The sequence below is a fragment of the Erpetoichthys calabaricus genome, chromosome 11 (assembly GCF_900747795.2).
Source record: "Erpetoichthys calabaricus chromosome 11, fErpCal1.3, whole genome shotgun sequence".
Lineage (NCBI taxonomy): Eukaryota > Metazoa > Chordata > Cladistia > Polypteriformes > Polypteridae > Erpetoichthys > Erpetoichthys calabaricus.
This window is the reverse complement of record NC_041404.2, coordinates 157,418,675-157,433,936: the sequence shown is the minus strand read 5'-3', so window position 1 is coordinate 157,433,936 and position 15,262 is coordinate 157,418,675. Positions and strand designations below refer to the sequence as shown.

Sequence of the window (15,262 nt, the reverse complement as noted above, 5' to 3'; positions counted from 1 at the left end):
TTCGTTGGCTGTTTCAGTAGCCTGCAGTCACTGAGTGTCTGCAAATGCAAAGCTAATGTGGATGGCAAAGGACAGAAGGATTAGTGTACATATGTACTGATTCAAAACGAGACAGGAAAAGATTTTAATGAAAAAAGATCGGGAGATGAGATGTGGTTGAAAAAACAAACAAAAGTCAAAACCACAAAGTACAGTTTAAAACATGATGCAATGCACAACAACACAGGAATCCTAATATTGGATGGTCCCGAATAGAAAGTGTCGGTCTTTTTGCTGGCGTTCTGATTGATGATATAATTAGCATACTCCCAGGTTATTCTGGGAGATCACCATGGCAATGATCGATGCTCTATTATAAACAGTGCAATGCCACAATCAAAATGAAAATTTGTAAATATTGCATAAAGGAAAAAAATGAATAACAAGAGCATAATTCTTGGGGTCCAAACCTGATAGTTCATGTATAAGACATACTTAGACCTCATAAGTAAGCAACAAAAAAAAATAAAACAAAACAGCATTTTATATCAATGTACGTGTCAGGTGTGCCTAGGTGTTTCATTTTTTTTGTATTTGCTTTTTATTTTTTTGCTTGTCTTCATCATTATTACAGAATGGTCAGGAGCACATTAGTATTTAATTTCTGTTAGTCCTGCTTTGTTCTGATGTGTTAATAATTTTTATTTCTGTATTTATTGTCTTATGATCAAAGCCAGTTTTGTCATGCAGAATTCAACACATTTCTAGGCATGTATGTCTGCTATAAAATAAGGAGACATGTAAAGTGAAGTACCCAAACCTTCAGCACTCAAAGGAAAGATGTCATTAGTGACTGGAGCTCAAACAACAACAGAAAGGAATGTTTATGTGGGAAAAAAATCTGTTTTGTTTTATGATATTCTGGTTTAGTCCTATTTACCTGAAGAAAGATATTCTGTCAGGTCCTCCCTGCGTGGAGTTTGCATGTTCTCCCCGTGTCCAGTTTCCTCCGGGTACTCCGGTTTCCTCCCACAGTCCAAAGACATGCAGGTTAGGTGCATTGGCGATTCTAAATTGTCCCAAGTGTGTGCTTGGTGTGTGGGTGTGGGTGAGTGTGTGCCCTGCGGTGGGCTGGCGCCCTGCCCAGGGTTTGTTTCCTGCCTTGTGCCCTGTGTTGGCTGGGATTGGCTCCAGCAGACCCCCGTGACCCTGTAGTTAGGATATATGGATGGATGGAAGATATTCTGTATAATGTATAAAAGTCCCTGCACTGATTCAGAAACAAAAAGCCTTTACAATCTCTACCACTCATAAAATACATTTAGTCCTTGACATGTCCATCTTGTTTCACCAAACGTGTTGGCAGGGAGATCAAACTGTCACTTCTCGTGGGTCGCATCGATCATTTAGCTTTAATGAAGATGATTGGCTTCCTTGGATTACAGATTTACTGTATATCATCATCATGATTTTCATTCTGGGTATTTAATCCATTATTTAGTAAGTACACCAGCGGGTCTGATGCTGAAGTAGGGGCAGCTTTCCAGCATTCGGTGTTGTTTACCTGCTCATTATAAGGATATAATGAAGGGAGCAAACCACACAGTAAAATGCAAATTAATCGGAGAACAACAAAACAGAGTTAAGCATTTAGAAGTATAGCTAGAATGTTTCTAAATACCTTATAAATGTAAAAATCACACCGTCGTGCTTTACTGAATTCAGTGTGAAACAAAAGGAATAATGACCAGCTAATCAAAAGGGATGAATTGGAGATAAAATGAGATCACTGAATTTTAAACTGGTTGCAGTCCCAGGGGGTCATTGAGACTGAGTTTGAGAACTCCTGCTATAGCTTGTAAGAATGACGCTATATAACGCCTGACCCGACACAGATTGGACACGGGAGGCATGTGTAAAAACAAACAAGCTTTTATTTTTCTTCAGCTGGAGGACACGTCTTCCCCATAATCCCTCCAGCTACAACACAGTCCCAAGCACAAATAAACACACAAGCACTATCCTCTATCTTCTCTTCCACCACCACTCCTCCTCCTCAGCAAGCTTCGTCCTCCTCCTCCCAACTCTGGCCGCTGAGTGGTGGTTGCTGGCCCCCTTTATTCAGTCACCCAGAAGTGCTCCAGTTGGTTGATTGCTGACATTCAGCTGCACTTCCAGGTAAGGCGAAACCAGTGCTCAAAAGGGGCCAGCCGCTCCTGTTGCAGCACCCCCTGGAGGCGCCTGCGGAACCCACAGAGCTGCACAGAACTCCAATCCCCATGAAGCCCTGGGGGAGTCCGTGGCACCGCTGCCACCCAGGGATGCTGCCATCTAGCGTTCATGGGGAGATACTGGGCTTCCCACCCTTGTCCCCATGGCAGATGTGGTGAAGGGGTGTCCCGGCCAGACATGGACCCCGGCCATCTGTTACAAGCTTAAAAAACAAAAACCCAAAAGTTAACAGTTCATTAAGTGGCAGCTAAAGTTGCAGTAATTCAATCATCAGAAACACATCTGAATTCCAGTGAATGCAGTAAGGAATTAAAATTCTACCCGCCACTTTTAACGTCAGATTGAAGAACTGCAAGGAAAGACCAGTTTTAGGCTGAGCTGCTTATATTGGCACAGAAGCCTAAATAAATATGAAATATCAATAAACAGTTTATAATATTGTTCTTTTATTTATTCTTGTATCCATTCATTAAAATATAGCAAAATGTTTACTGTTAGAATTGTTTTTTTTATTTTTGGAATATACTATGAGCAAAAACAAAATGATGAAAAATTTCAGAGAAAACACGTGTTGTACAATATTTTAGTATTATGAATATTCTGTGTTTTAAAACTGCATCATTGTGAGCTGTAAAAGTAAAGATAATGACAGATCACGAAAGGTTAGGTGGGATGCCACGTTTAACGTCAAGAAGAAGAAAAGAAAAAGAAAATGCAAAATACAGCACAAATATGGCTTTATATATCAGTAGTTTGACCTCTTTGGTAGCTTGGAGTCCAAAGTGAATGCCGACTTCAGGTCAGCGAGTTCTTTAAAATAGTTCAGCAGGTGAAGGAGCAGATTCCCCTGTAGGTGACAGGAAAAAGGAACAGAGTTAGTGCTGGTGTCACTTCAGCAATCTCCAACCTTTGTTTCCCTTGACACCTACAATGTGCTTCATCAATGTGATTCTATGTGATGTAATTTGAATGACACCAGAAAACAATAAACAAAATGGCAGCATGCTGATTTTAGAAAAATAAATTTGAAAAATACAATGAGAAGCAAAACTGAACTAGAACATACAAATGAGTTAGAAAAACAACATTACAAGGTAAAATACAAAAATGCTTGAAAATATCAGGCAAAAAGGAATCAAAAGACACTAAACAGGCAGCAGCAATCAGCAAACAGCAAAAAATCATTAGATCAAAACACAAGAAAACTACTAAAAGAGGGGTCTTTACCAAGGCACGAGACTCAGTGTGAGAACAGGGAAAGCACACCCAGTTTCTTCCTTTAATTCCCTTTTACTCTTTCTGCCCAAATATGATTGGTAAGCAAAATATGAATGTGGGCAGGGCCATAAAAAAACTGCACATAAGAGGAGGGGCAAGAGGCGTGGCCAGACCCAATCCTGAAGTATTGCCCATCGTTTACCTTTAGGAGTGTCTGACATTTTTCAAGGCAGTAGTTTCTCATACTAAATCTTTAGCTATTAGTAAAAATAACACAAACCAGTCATTTGCTTACAACAGTTTCTGTGCAGTTCATTATGATTTCAATTAAAACACATATATACTGTATATATATATATATATATATATATATATATATATATATATCCTAATAATACTGCCACTCAACTCTTGAAGCTGCAACTTTTGCTTCATTTGTCGCTGCAGAAGATATCTACTCGCCTGTGACAACAGCTGGTAGCATTTTCAATTTTTGGTTGAACATGGCTTCATGCAAATCTGACTAATGACTTCAGCTTCTGATGGTAGCTGTAGGGAATATGCAAAATCACTCATTATTATCTAATTGGATGTAGACACCTCAGGAAGTCTTCAGCAATCTTTATTGCTCTCTGTCACTCAATTCCACCATCTAAGTGTTGCTAGAATTGGGGAAGCCTTAGGGAATAGTGGAAGTGAGCAAGATCATTAGCTCTGTGATTTAGGGGCGATGATTTGTACAATTGCTTTCCCCGTTACATTCACGCGCTAAAATGCTTGAAAGAGCAGAGCTAGTAATTTCGTTTAGTTTGGTGCACATGGGCTGCTCAACAAGCTAGACTGAGAAAGGCAAAGGGAATTGTAATTGTAGAAGACATACATTTTCATGGGGTTTTTGCAAAGAAATATACTGTAGCTATCAGGCATATACAAGCAAGTTTTTCCCACCCATCCATTGTTCAAGCTGTTGTATCAATTTCAATGTAATCTCAAGACATGCAAAATACACCAGTAATGTACATCCTGGTACTTTTAAACTGTTATATATATAAGCAGCTCAACAATTTTCACATAGTTTTAGAGAATATTTTCCTGATGTTGTTACTGTGAATATTCAAGGTTCTCCCTGAGGAAAGGCCAAAGCCCATGAGAACTTTGAAATCTATCCAGCTGTCATTGAGACCCACAGAAACCTGAGATTAACAAAGATCTGTTTCCTAGCCTTGGAAATTCTAACTGGCTCCTTATTTTGGTACACCTTGTGATGAATCATTGAGCATCTCTGTGACCTGTTGATTTCATATTTGGGTATTTTGGAACAATTTTTGACAGAGTTTATTTACAGTATTATGCTGTTTGATGATAATGTCACAGCAGTACCATTTTGTGGAGTTTTCTGATGGCTGCTACCATGTTACTGATTGTTTCTATATCCATGGCCAGTCTCAAGTTGGTTAACTGCCAGGAGACACAAAGTAGAGATAAAATGTGAATACTCCACATGGAGTGAGGTTATCTGCCTAGTCCCTCAGGGGTCTGGCCTTGGTCTGCTACATTTCCTGATTTATATTAATGACATTGATTTTAGTACAGTTAGTAGACTTGTGAAATTCACAGTGGATGCTAACATTGGAGGAATGGCAGACACTGAGAAAGCAGAAAAACAATTCAAGAAGACTTGGACAAGCTTCAGATCTGGGCGCACACTTGGGAAATGCAGCTTAATATAGAAAAGTGCAAAGTGCTAGACATTGCCAAAATGAAAGTCAGTTATAAATACAAGAAGGGAGGCAGGAACAACCTTGGGAAAAGATTTAGGAGTTAACGGCGATACAACATTTTCATCATCTAAGCAATGTGCAGAAGCTTTTAAAAAGTCAAATAAAATGTTAAGTGATATCGTAAAAACTGTTGATTATAAATCAAGGGGGGTTACACTCAGACTATATTAGGTATAAGTGAGACCGCACTTCAACAAGAAAGACATAGCAGCACTTGAAGCTGTGAAGAAGAGAGAAGCCAAGTGCTACCCAGGAGTTAAGGACATGTCATACTGCGACAGACTCAGGGATTAAACCTGTGTAGTCTCGAGCAGAGGAGACTCCATGCGGAACTAATCCAGGTCACCAAACTTCTCAAAGGCATTGATTAAATAGATCCAGCAGAATTATTTCAACTTAACAATGAATCACATACTCTAGAAATGGAAATTAAGGGGAAGTGCATTTAGGACTGACACCAAGATGCATTTTTTTTACTTAAAGAGTCTTAGGAATCTGAAACAAACTACAGAGACATGCAGTTGAAGCAGAAACCTAGACAACCTTTAAGGAGTGTCTGGATGAGATATTGGGACAGCTTGGCTATTAGCTGAACAAAAAGGCTTGATCGACTGAATGGTGTCCTCTCATTTTTCAGATTTCTTATGTTCTTACACTGAGTCATCATGGCAAAAAAGGGCAAGATGGAGGCACCCAGGAGTTAGCTGTCCATGCGTAACATCAAAGGAAGTACTCACCGCAAAGTTTAGCTTTAGTTTGGGAAAGGATCACAAGGAATTTTTGAGGAGCGTTGTTCAACATATCACGTCACTCCTCTTTACAGATCAATACATTGGCTCCCTGTAGCAACACATTTTAAATTCAAATCCTTGATGCTTGCCGACAGAAGAGTCAATGGATTGCACCCATATATGTATGGAGACACTTGAAATGTCCTATACTTCTTCTCACCCACCAAAGTCTGCTGGTAATGTCACCTCTGTGTGATATTAAATCTCAGTCCAGACTCTTTCATGTGTAGCTCTTGGCTGGTGGAACATGCTGCCAATCTCCATTTGGAACTTTGATTTGCTCAATGTGTTAAAAAGCAGTTAACGACTCTCTTGTTTGGTGAATTTCTGTCTAATTGACATTAGTCGTTAGGTTTTTGTATCCTAGGAGTTGTAACTCGTTTATGATTTTATTCTGAGCTCTTCACTTGTGATGATCAATTTTGTAACCTTGTCCTGTAACACTTGTTTCCATACAGTCCCCCAGACTGATTATGTTGGACAGATAGAACTTTATTTTTCCCCTGGGGGAAATTTGGCATATACATATTAACCTCTTTTGTAAGTCACTTTGGATAAAGCTATCTGCTAAGCAAACAAATGTAAGTGTAAATGCAAACCCCAATGAAAAAACTGTTAATATTTCATTTATTGAATTTAATAATAAATTCCAAGAGATGCAAAAATGTAAAAATTTTAGAAAGACACTAAATCCAAAATACTCAAAGCTAAATGAAAAGAAATGTGAAAGGAAAAGAAAACAAAAGCAATTTGACAAAAGGTGGTATGAACTAGGAGTCCCAAGGCACATAAGTCCTAAAATGTCCTATCAAAAATGCCCACTAGAGGTGATACTGTATACCATCAAACCAAGCTGGATAAATGTTTACAAAAATAAAAATGTTTACTTTTCACAAAATGCTGTCACACGGTGAAGTTCTGTAGAGCACAACAGACATAAAGGATTCACTTGAAACTCAAGGCAACCCACAAGAACAAATCTCAAAATGAAATTCCAGGAATATTTAAAACGCAGAGTGAAAGGTCAACAAAAAAACAGTAGACCACAAAAAGTGTAAGGCATGAAAAATTCACTCTAAAACTGCCCACTCTTAAGTGCCAGGAACTAAGGGAGACCCTTCAGATTTATAGGTTGGATGGCAGTTCCAGGAGGTGATTGGCAGGTGGCCCCACAAAACTTATGGAATATAAGCAAGGCAGCTTACTAACATAGACACAATGAAAAATAAAGAATATTGCGAAAACTCGACAAAAGTAACATTAACATCTCTCTATTATTTTAAAAAATGCGTGTCTGCGTTATTCAGCCTTGACCACTCCCCTCCACACCTCTCACCCAATCATTACTCCTACTGAACACATCCTCTCCCCGTACCACCCCATGACACTCTCAGCGCTGCAAACTCGCCTTTCAATGCAGTCGGTTATAATGGCAAGGCAGAAAATTAAATTGTGTACACTATTCAAGAACGTCAAATTTTAGATTGAGAGAGAAAAACAGTGGCAGGAGCTTATAATGAACATCGAAAAAAAGAAAACGAACAAAAAGAGCTGCATATAATAAAAATCAAGAACAAAGAGAATCTTTGAATAAACGAGAAAATATTGACAACAATATGCAAACAGAAATGCAAAAAAGCAATGTTTATAGAATGTAAGTTAGAGGATAAATATAAATCAATTCATAATTCTAAATCTAAATCAATTCATAATATTGTTTTTGATGAGATGTTAATGTAATTTAATTTTTTATTTACTTTTAATTATATTTTACTTTTTTACTTCTTCTTTTAGTTTTTTTTACTATGTTTTATTATTCATTGGTATTTAAAATAGACAGTTGTAGTGAAATACTTAAGTAACTGATTTTCAATCTATAATAACTGAGGACCATACTCTTCTATATACCAACTCTTTAAATACCATTGCTTTCTCTAACGGAGGGGTGCCCTGATGCCCTATGAGTGGTTCAGCCACAAGCTAGTGGGTGCCCAGCTACCTCGTGAGTGGGCAGAGCTCCCTAGTAAATAAAAAAATCAAAATGAACAAACCAGACCTAAAGACAGCAAGGGAACCCTGGTTAAAATACAACAAAGTCAAACATCAGCATCAAAAGGGAAAAGCCAAAAAGTCCATACAAGAAGGCCAAAAACAAAAATAGTCAAGGACCAACAAACTTACAAATGAATAAAAGAAGGGATGTTGAACAGCAAAAGAAAGGAAAAGCTGAGACAGTAAGGTGGAGTATACAGTGTTGGTGCAAATTAGTGAGGAAAAAGGAATGGGAGAAAAACTACCAACAATTAAAAAAAATCAAACATTGACAAAGAAAGAATGTTGGAAAACAACGAGATTTACAAAAGACCAAAAAAAAAAACCCTGCAAAGCAAGAATACACCCTTAATAAAAAAGCACATTTGAGCATTAAAAGAAAGCTAAGAAAAATGTCACAACTAGTTGATGAAGAATCAAACCCCAACACCGAAAACAGAATTAAAAATCAAGGGAAAGAAAATTCAACGAAAAAGGGCCAGTACCAAAGCAAGACTTAGGAAAGGATATTTTAATAATTCAAAACAATCCAAGAAATAAATTAAATTAACAAGCAAACCACTGATTAGCCAAAGATCACAACATCCTCTTTAATAAAATCCCTGTGTGCGTCCAGGTGTCCGTGTGTGTGTGTCGTCTGGTGAAGTGCGCATGCGCGGGGCACGGTGTGATGAGCGATATTACTGTCAGAGAAAGTTAGAGGCGTTTTACGGAAATACAAACCAGTATTACTGCGAGAGGAAATTAAAGGCACACAATACAGTGTACAGTGACGCATATTACAGCCACATACGAGCCAGTATTACTGTCAGAGGAGATTAAAGGCATATTACCGACTCGCACGCCTGTATTACCGCCAGAAAAAATTAAAGGTATATTACGGACGTACAAGCCAGTGGACGTACAAGACAGTATTACTGTCACAGAAAATTAAAGACACACAATACATGGTGGCAGTCCACAAAGAACGGTGAGCTCAGCAAGTAAACATCAACAAAAGAAAGGCTGAAAGAAAGAAAAATACGACCAACAAAAAGAATGAGGTCAAAGTCCCTTGCCATTTAATATAGACTGTTCCTACTAATGTTTATGCACTACTGTTCTAGCGCCCGTTATTGTAACGGGCTAAATGACTAGTACATTTTATAAAAACATAAGAGCATTAAAATATAAGAATTCTAGAAAATGAGAGAAGACCATTGAGTCAATCAGGTTTTTCTTTGGTTAGCTTGTACCTAACTTGCTCCATTATCTCACCCACCTTAACTTAAACCCCTACATCCTTTTCAGAGGTTGTTTCATGTAAGTCATCATCACACATCTTGTGTTTGTAATCAGTAGTGTTGCTTTTAGTGTGAAGTAGGGGTTAGTGGTTAGTGTAGTGGTCAGACCACTGGCAAAATACAAATATTTTTAATAAGAGAACATAAGAACATACGAAATTTGACAAACGAGAGGAGTCTATTCAGTCCATCAGAACCCTTTGTTTAGCCCCCTTAGAACCCTTTTGTGTTAAGCTCTCCCAGTATCTCATCCAGATTCTTCTTAAAGGTTGTCCAGGTTTCTGCTTGAGCTCCATGACTCGGTAGTCTGTTCCTAGATTCACACAACTCTTTGAGTGAAGAAGTTCTTCGTGGCTTCAGCCCTTAATTTCCACTGGTGCCCTCAAGTATGTGATTCACCAATTCTGCTGGATCTACTTTATCAAAGGCTTTGAGGAGTCTGAAAACCTTGATGAGGCCCCTATGCATTCTCCTCTGCTTGTTTAATTCTCCAAGTCTGTCAGAGTACGACATGTCCTCAAATCCTGCAATGCACTTCATGCTCTCCCCTGTACAGCTTTAGGTGCTGCTATGTCATTCTTGCATTGTGGTGATCAGAACTGGGCACAATACTCAAGATGTGGTCTCACTAGTGCAGCATAATGCTCACCAACTATGGGAAAACCTAGTATGTCACAGCTTTCAAGTTTTCGGCAAATTGAGAAAATGATGTCGTCCCTATAATTAACAATTTCTAGATTTCATTTTTCTTGAGCTTCACATACACAGTATTGTTTTTTCACAAATCAACAACATCTGCCATTTAAATCTCACAGTTGCAGCCTTTAAATCATGTGATTGCAATCCAATATTTTCATTGGTAGGCAGTCTTTCCTCATTGGTCAGTGGAGATGCTAGGTTTTTGTCTTGCAGTATGTTTCTTTAATCGTGCTATTACCAGAATGAAGACATATTTGGCAATCACCACTACCTTATAACGTCAGGAAAGACCCAGTAACTCCAAAAACTAAAAAAAATCAATTTTTAAAAAATGGCTGTTACTAGGTTTTTCCATTGCATGTGAGAATGTGTTTGTCCCTTGACTTAAATTGAACAGTTTTTATGATGTAACCTAATATTTTATTTGCCTTTTTACTGTTTCTGTGTATTGCTTAGTTGATGAAAATGTTGTGTCAACATCAACCTCTAAATCCTTTCCTGAGTTTCTTTCCTGGAGGTCAGCATCTCCCATCTTGTACTTATAATTGATGTTCTTTTTGCCCTTGTGTGGCACTTTGCACTTTTCTACATTAAACTGCATTTTTCAAGTGTTCATATTCTGTAGATTGTTAAGGTGGTTTTGAATTTTTTTTCCTACCTCCTCAGTGTCTGCCATTCCTCCAATTTTAGTGTCATCTGCAAATTTCACAAGTTTACTAACTCTACCAGAGTCAATGTCATTAATATAAACCAGCAAGGATAGACCCTGAGTGTCTCCACTGCTGACCTCATCCTCCTCTTATCTGTACTCTTTGTCTTCTGCTGATTAACCAACTAGAGACGCCATTTAGTAAGTTACCAGTGAAGCCTACAGCTTCTAGTTTCAGAATTAATCTTTGGTGTGGGACAGCTGAGTCAAAGGCTTTTTAAAAGTCTAAGTAAATTATGTTGTATGCTTTGTTTTTGTTATCCATGCCGGTTGCTTCTTCAAAAAAATTTAAAAGATTGTTTTGGCAGAGCCTTCCTCTCATAAATCCATGCCAGCTGCTATTAAGAATATTATTTTTGTTTAGGTAATTTTCCAATTTATTTCTTGTTATAGTTTCCATTTGTCCTAATGTAAGAGAGAGAGAGAGAGTGGTTAGGAGCACACACTGACACAGCGCATTGTCACATCCACCACATGACAAACCAACTCAGGATCCCAGATTAGGACTCGAGTGCAGCCATGTGATGGGTGACACCTCAGCACCACACTAGTTCAGATGGTGTGGAACAGTGTGAGGTTTTTTATGGTGGCTGGAGTACCAACTCTGCCACCAAACCCCAGGTTTTTCCCTGCAGGTTGCAGGGCCAACATGCAGGGCTGGATGCAGACTAACGTCATCCCCAGGATGGAACAATTGCGTGCTAAGGCTCCTTGCTCAAGGGCCCAATGAAGTAGAGTCACTTTTGGCATTTACGGGATTCGAACTGGCAACCTTCTGATTGCCAGCACAGATCCCTAGCCTCAGAGCCACCACTCCGCCCATAAAGTAAGAGAATCAGAAATTTCAGTTGATGCCACTTTTTGTCCTACTCAAGCCTTTAATAAAACTTGAATGGTCAATTTTAAATGGTGACATTTTTACTTTCTTGTAAACGAAGTATACAGAAAGTATTGTAATTGTCCAAAAATTTGACTTCAAGATTTTGATGAATCCGAAAATACCATTTTTGGAATTATGTCTGTGTGTGGGTGTGTGTGTCTGTGTGTAAACACGATAATTTGAGTACGCTTTCACTTAGGTCAACCACATTTTGCATACAAGTATTGGGTACAAAGCTATTTTCACTAACCAGAACTGGTATTTTACCTTTTATTCATGCAGCTGCAGAGTCTGATTTATTCAACTTTACTTTTATAATAAATTTACATTTACATCATTTAGCAGACGCTCTTATCCAGAGCGACTTACAACAATAATAATTGTTTAATATATTGGCAGCACAGTGGCTCAGTGGTAGCGCTGCTGCCTCGCAGTTAGGAGACCTGGGTTTGCTTCCCGGGTCGTCCCTGCGTGGAGTTTGCATGTTCTCCCCGTGTCTGCGTGGGTTTCCTCCGGGTGCTCTAGTTTCCTCCCACAGTCAAAAGACATACAGGTTAGGTGCATTGGCGAGCCTAAATTGTCCTTAATGTGTGCTTAGTGTGTGTGTGTACACCCTGCGGTGGGCTGGCGCCCTGCCCAGGTTTTGTTTCCTGCCATGAGCCCTGTGTTGGCTGGGATTGGTTCCAGCAGACCCCCATGATCCTGTAGTTAGGATATAGCGGGTTGGATAATGGATGGATGTTTAATATATTATTAATTTGATGTGATTTGTTATTAATGGTTCTTTAATATACCTAATATAAAAATATAATCATTGTCTTGTTGTTTACTCCTCAAATATCCATCCCCATATCTGAGTATACAAGAAAGTCTTGGGAAGACCACTCACGATTTTTATAAAGTTAAAGGTAAAAGAAAATAAACTATGCATGGCCTATTTTTGTTACCGATTTTCATTGTAGGTGATATTTCTATCTAATCTGATTGTTTTGCCTTTTAAACAGATGCAATCACAAATTGGCTCCCACTTTTCTTAAGATTGTGAGGTGAAAAACACATTAAACATACAAATCATTCTTAGTGAAGTGACTTGGACACAAGGGTACCTGCAACATTTGTTAAAAGTGTTGTTTCTTTATGTTTTCTAAACAGTGACAGTGGTGAGTGTTGCTTGCCAGTTTTGCTTTTAAAAGCAATTTCAACTATAAACGTTAAACAAAACAAAGCGGTGCGAGTTTTGCCTTCAGAAAGTATTCATACCCCACATTTTACAAATTTATGTGCTCTTTCCTTTTGCTGGATTTTTGTGGTATCCTTTCCCATATTTGTGCCTTAACAAAATCCTGTCTATGAGCTCTACAGGCAGATTTTTCAACCATATGGCTTGGTTTTTATTTTGATACACATTGTCAGCCATGGGACCTTCGATAGGCAGGTGTGTGCCTTTCTTAATCATGTCCAGTCAGATGAAGTGAGACCAAGTGTAGAAACATCTCAATGATGATCAATAGAATGGGATTCAACTGAGCCACATTTCAAGTGTCTTGGCAAAGGGTCTGAATACTTGTGTCAATGTGATATTTCAGTTAATTTTTTATTTTTAATACATTTACAAAAACTTATAAAGTCCTGTTTATAGTTTGTCATTTTAGGGTATTAAATGTATTCAATGTGGGAAAAAATGAATTTAAATGATAAAGGTGCAACATAACAAAATGTGAAAACGTAAAGCAGTCTGAGGACTTTCTGAATTCACCGTATCTACCAAGCACTTTAGCTCCAGAAAGGAACAGGCTGATGCTACTGGGACCCCACAATCTGCATTGATCTCATGGCACATACTGCAGGTCCCCGCTGGGGAGTGAATGAAAAAGTGGTAACTCTGCGCTGCTCATCAAAAATAGATGCATAGCATCTTCTGCTTTCTATAAAGGGCGTGTGGAGAGGACTAATGCAGAAATAAATAGACATGCACAGAAGTGCAGCAGAAAAATAATCTATAGGACGCCTAACATGATAATTCAACTGAGATGGCACAGATAAAGAAAAGGAATTTCTCTCAACAAAGGAACAAGACATTAACACTATTGTGCTTCAGAAATGGCACTTTCTTCAGATCTACCCTTCACCATCATGGCTTAATTTGTTTAGTTGTGATTACAGAACCCGCCATCAGTTCTGTCCATATCTTTATGGTAAGTTCCTCCAAATGCCAAGGCCTGACTCACACCCTCAACTTGTAGATAGATAGATAGATAGATAGATAGATAGATAGATAGATAGATAGATAGATAGATAGATAGATAGATAGATAGATAGATAGATAGATAGATAGATAGATAGATAGATTTGCCATTTTTATCCATTAATCTGCACTCAATAACCCATAGAGACAAAGTGAAAACATGCTTTAAGAAAAGTTTGCTAATCTATTCCAGTTCAAAAACTGAAATTTCTCATTCGCGTAAGTATCCAGACCCTTAATTCAGTACTTTGTCAGCAATTACAACTTTGAGTCTTCTTGGAGAAGTTGCTACAAGCTTTGCTCCCCTGGATTTGAGCATTTTATCTCATTCTTCCTAGCAGCTCATCTCAAGTTCTGTTAAATTGAATAGGAAGCATCTGTAAACTTCAATTTTATTAAGTCTGGATGTTAGCTGGGCCACTCAAGGATGGTTAGAGACTTGACCCAAAGCCACTCCAGCACTGTCTTCATTGTGTGCTTTGAGTCATTGCTGTTCTGAAAGGTGAACTGTCGTCCCAGTCTGAGGTCATGTGCACCTTGGGGCAAGTTTTCTTCATGATCCTCTCTGTATCTGGCTGCATTCGTCTCCTTGTTCTGGCCCCTGAGAAGCGTCCCCATAGCCTGATGCTGCCACCTCCATGCTTCACCGTACAGGTGGTGTTAGACACGTGATGAGCAGTGCCTCATCTTTGCCCCACATAGTGCATGGAGTTATGCTCAAAGAGTTCAGTTTTTGTCTCACCGGACCAAGGAATCTTTTTCCTCATACTTATAAAGTCCTTGAGGTGCCATTTGGCAGACGCCAAGCGGGGAGTCACATGTATCTAATTGATGGAGAGCTGCTGAGACAGTCATCCTCCCGTCAAGTTCTCCCATTCCAGCAGAGGACTTCCGAAGCTCTGTTAGGGTGGCCATTGTGTTCCTGGTCACCTGATTAAGGCCCTTCTTGCCCAGTTATGTTACGTAGTCAGTTCAGTTTGCCACAGATGGACTCCAGGCAGGTTCTCGACACATCTCAAGGAGAATTAAAGCAAACAGGATGCACCTGAGCACAGTTTGAAGAGTCACAAGAAAAGGTTTCAATACTTATATAAATGAAGGAGTTCAGGTTTTGATTTTTAATACATTTGCACACCTTTCTGGAAACACGTTTGCACTTTGTCATTACAGGTTATTGAGTGTAAATTGATGGGCAAAAAGTGGCATACTTGTCCATTAAAGTTTAATGCACAATAAAGGGATGGGCTTCTAAATACTTTCTGAATCCACTGTAAATATTTTCTACAAGCATTGATTCTTTCATTTGATTCCTCATAATATAATAACTGGCCTGCAATATTTTAAAGTTAAAATCAGGCTTTTTTATGCATGTCATGTGCCAAATGTATACACA

The 15,262-nt window shown here is 38.7% G+C and overlaps 1 protein-coding gene across 3 annotated transcripts in view; it reads left to right on the top strand.

The window, feature by feature from the left end:
• The window catches only part of slc29a4a (solute carrier family 29 member 4a), a 138,510-nt gene that overhangs the window by 108,497 nt on the left and 14,751 nt on the right, over positions 1–15,262 (top strand). The window lies entirely within an intron of this gene.